Genomic DNA, 5,199 nt, shown 5'->3' on the forward strand with positions numbered 1-5,199 from the left:
CTCACCCTAGCCCTCACCCTAACTCTAATCCCAACCCTAACCCTCATCCTAACCCTCTCCATAACCCTAAAACTAAACCTCACCTATCCCTAACCCTCATCCGCACCCTCACCCTCAGCCTAATCCTAATCCTAACCCTAAACCTAACCCTAACCCTCACACTCACCTGCACCCTCACCCTCACAGTAACTCTAAGCCTAACCCAAACACTATCCCTAAACCTCACTCTAACCCTAAGCCTAACCCTAATCGAAAACCTCACCCTAAACCTCACCTTTACCCTAACACTAACCCTCACCCTAATCCTAAGCCTAACTCTAACCATTAACCTAACCCTAACCCTCATGCTCACCGTAATCCTAACCCTAACAATCACCCTAACACTAAACTTAACTCGAACCCTAACTCTCAACCTAACCCTATCCCTAAGACTTACCCTAGCCCTAACCATCACCCTCACCCTCACCCTAATCATAAGCCTAAACCTAACCCTCAACCTAACCCTAACACTCACGGTCACCGTAACCCTAACCCTCACACTCACCCTATAATTTACCCTAATACTAATCCTAACACTAAGCTTAACCCTCACCCACTCCCTCACACTCACCATAACCCTAACTCTAACTCTAACACTAACCCTAAACCTAACCCACAGCCTCACCCTAACCCTAACTCTCAGCCTCACCCTAACCCTAACCCTAAACCTCACCCTAATCCTAACCCTAAACCTCACCCTCAACCCTAATCCTCACTATAACCTAAACTTAAACCGAACCCTAAATCTCACCCTAACAATAACACTAACCCTCACCCTAAAAATAATCCGCACCCTCACCATCACCCTCAGCCTAAAACTTAGCCTAACCCTATCCCTAACCCTAAACCTCACACTAACCCTAACCCTAACACTAATCCTAATCCTAACCCTCACCCTCTCTCTCACCATAACTCTAACCCTAACTCGAACAATAACATTAATCCTAACCCTAAACCTAACCCTAACCCTAAACCTAACCCTAATCCTAACACTCACCCTCACCCTAACCTTAATTCTAGCCCTAACCCTTACCCGAACCCTAACCCTAACCATAAACCTTACCCTAACACTAACCCTAACCCTCATCCTCACCCTAGCACTCACCCTAACCCTAATCCTAACCCCAATCCTCAACCTAACCCTAAACTTAACTGAACGATAACTCTCACACTAAACCTAAACCTAACCCTCAACCTAACCCTAACCCTCAACCTCCCCCTCCCCCTAACCCTAACCCTAAACCTAACCCTCACACTCACCCTAACCCTAACCCTAATCCTAATCTTAACCCTAACCCTAAACCTCACCCTCACCCTAACCCTAACACTAACCCTAACCCTCACCCTCAGCCATACCCTAACCCTAACTCTAAACTTAAACCTCACACTAAACCTAACCCTAACACAAACCCTTAACCTAAACCTCACCCTAACCCCAACCCTAAACCTCACCCTCACCCTAGCCCTTACCCTAACACTAAACCTAACCCTGACCCTCATCCTCACACTCCCCCTAAACCTAACCCTAACCCTCACCCTAACCCTAAACCTCACTCTCAAACTCACCCTCAGCCTAACCCTAAGCTTAAGACTAAACATAACCCTAACACACACACTGACCCTCACTCTCACCCTAATCCTATCCTTAACCCTAACCCTAACTCTAACACTAAACCTAACCCTCACCCTCATCCCCTAAACATCACCCTAACCCTCCCCAAAACCCTAAGTCTAAGCCTAAACCTCACCCTCACCCTCATCCTAACCCTAACCTTAATCCTAAATCTAACCCTAACCCTAACCCTCACCCTCACCGTCAACCTCACTGTAAGTCTAAACCTAAGCCTCAACCTAACCCTGAACCTAACCCTCACACTCACCCTCACCGTAACCCTAGTCCTAACGGTAACCCTATCCCTAAACCTCAACCCAATTCTCACCCTCACCCTAACCCTAACACTAACCCTCACCCTGAACATCACCCTAAACCTCCCCAAAATCCTAAGTCTAAGCCTAAACCTCACCCTCACCCTAATCCTAACCCTAACCTTAATCCTGAATCTACCCCTAACCCTAATCCTCACCCTCACCCTCAACCTCACTGTAAGTCTAACCCTAACCCTAACAATAACGGTAACCCTAACCCTCACCCTAACCCTAACCATAGCCCTCACCCTCAGCCTCACCCTCACTGCAAACATAACCCTAACCATAACACTAACAATAACCTTAACCATAACACTAAACATAACCCTAATCCTCACCCCCACCCTCACCCTCAGCCTAACCCTAACTTAGCCCTAACCCTAACCCTAACGCTAACACTCACCATAACCCTAACCCTAACCCTAACCCTAAAACAAACCCTAACCCTAACCATAACCCTCACCGTAACCCTAACCCTAACCCTAACCCTAACCCTCACCATAACACTAACCCTAACCCTAACCCTAACACAAACCCTAACCCTAACCCTAACCCTCACCGTAACCCTAACCTTAAAACAAACCCTAAACCTAAACCTACTCCTCAGCCTCACCCTCACCCTAACCCAAAAAATAACCCTTACCCTCCCCCTAACCCTAAGCCTAACCCAACCCTAACCCTCACACTCACCCTCACCCTAACCCAAATCCTATAAATAACCCTATCCTAAGCCTAACCCTCACCCTAACCCTCACCCTAGCCCTCACCCTAAACCTAATCCTAACCCTAAACCTCATCCTAACACTCACGCTAACCCTAACCCTAAACCTCACCCTAACCCGAACCCTAATCCTCCCCCTCATGCTGGGCCTAAGACTAAGCCTAAGCCTAAGCCTAACCCTCAACCTATCCCTAACCATAACACTAACCCTAATTCTAACCCTAAACCTCACCCTCACCCTAACCCTAACTCACACACGAACCCGAAACCTTAACCTCATCCTAACCCTAAACCTAACCCACACCCTCACCCTCACCGTAACCGTATAAACCTAACCATAACAATAACCCTAACCTTAACCCTAAACCTCAACCTCACCCTAGCCCTCATCCTAACCCTAATCCTAACCCTAACCCTCATCCTAATCCTCACCCTAAATCTAAACCTAACCCTCACCCTCACCATCACACTAACCCTAACCCTCAACCTAACCCTAACCCTCACCCTCAACATAAACCTTACCCTAATCCTCAACCTAACACTAAACTTAACCCGAAACCTAACTCTCACCCTAACCCTAACCCTAAACCTCACCCTAACCCTAACCCTAAAACTCACCCTCACCCTAGCACTCACCCTAATCCTAACAGTAACCCTCTCACTAACCCTAACCCTCACCCTCACCCTAACCCTCAGCCTAACCCTAAGCCCAACCCCAACCCTAACCCTAACTCTCACACTCACCCTAACCCTAACCCTAACCCTAATCCTAATCCTAACCCTAACCCTAAACCTCACCCTCTGCCTAACCCTCACCCTAATCCTAACTCTAAACCTAACACTAACCCTAAGCCTAAACGTCACCCTCACCCTAGCACTTATCCTAACCTAATCCTAACCCTAACCCTCATCCTAACACTTCCTCTAACCCTAAGCCTGACCCTCAACCTCACCTTCAGCCTAAAGCTAAGCCTAACCCTAAACCTAACCCTAACACACAAACTCCCCCTCACCCTAACCCAAATCCTATCCCTAACCCTAACCCACACCCTAACTCTCACCCTAACCCTAACATTACCCCTAACACTAAACCTCAACATAACCATCACCCTAACCCTAACTCTAACCCTAAACCTCACCCTCACCCTAACCCTAACTCTAACCGTAACCCAAACTAAACCTCACCCTAACCCTAAACCTAACCCTCACCCTCACTCTCACCGTAACACCTTAACCCTAAATCTAACCGTAACCATAACCCTAACCCTAATCCTAACCCTCACCCTAACAATAACCCTCACCCAAACACATACCCTCACCCTAACACTTACCCTCAACCTAACACTAACCCTAACCTTAACACTAAACCTCACACTAACCCTAACCCTAACATTAACCCTAAACCTCAACCTAGCCCTCACCCTAAACCTAACCCTAACACTAACCCTAACCCTCACCCTCACCCTCACACTCACCCGCAAACTCACCCTCACAGTAACTCTAACCCTAACCCAAACCCTAACCCTAAAACTCACCCTCACCCTAGCCCTCACCCTAATTGTAAACCTAACCCTAACCCTCATCCTAACCCTCCCCATAACCCTAACCCTAACCCTCACCCTATCCCTAACCCTCATCCGCACCCTTACCCTCCGCCTAGTCCTAAGCCTAACCCTAAACCTAACCCTAAACCTAACCCTAACCCTCACACTCACCCTCACCCTCACCATAAATCTAACCCTAACCCTAACAATAACCCTAAACCTAACCCTAACCATCACCCTAACCCTAATACTCACCCCCACCCTCACCCTCAACCTAACCCTAAGCCTCAGCCTAACCCTCAACATAACCCTCACACTCACCCTCACCTTAACCCTAGTCCTAAAAGTAACCCTATCCCTAAACCTCAACCTAACCTCCACCTCAATTTAACATTAACACTAAGCCTAACCCTAAACCTCACCGTAACCCTCCCCCAAACCATAACTCTAACCCTAAACCTCAAACTCACCCGCACCCTAACCCTAACCTTAATCCTAAAATTAACCCTAACCCTAACCCTCACCCTCAACCTCATCCTCACTGTAACTCTAACCCTATCCCTAACAATGACAGTAACCCTAACCCTAATGCTAACCCTCACCCTCAGCCTCAGCATCACTGCAAACTTAACCCTAACCATAACACTAACAATAACCCTAACCCTAACCATAACCATAACCCTAATCCTCACCCCCACCTTCACCCTCAGACTAACCCTAACTTAACCCTAACCTTAACCCTAACCCTCACCGTAACCCTACCCCTAACCCTAACCCTAACACAAACCCTAACCCTCAACGTAAGCCTAACCCTAACACAAACCCTAACCATAAACCAAACCCTAAACCTAAACCTAATCCTCAGCCTCACCCTCACCCTAACCCAAAACATAACCCTAACCCTCACCCTAACCCTAAGCCTAACCCAACCCTAACCCTCACACTCACCCTCACCCTAACCCACATCCT

The sequence above is a fragment of the Dipodomys merriami genome, unplaced genomic scaffold, assembly GCF_024711535.1.
Source record: "Dipodomys merriami isolate MVZ:Mamm:240054 unplaced genomic scaffold, mDipMer1.0.p SCAF_352, whole genome shotgun sequence".
NCBI classification, from domain to species: domain Eukaryota; kingdom Metazoa; phylum Chordata; class Mammalia; order Rodentia; family Heteromyidae; genus Dipodomys; species Dipodomys merriami.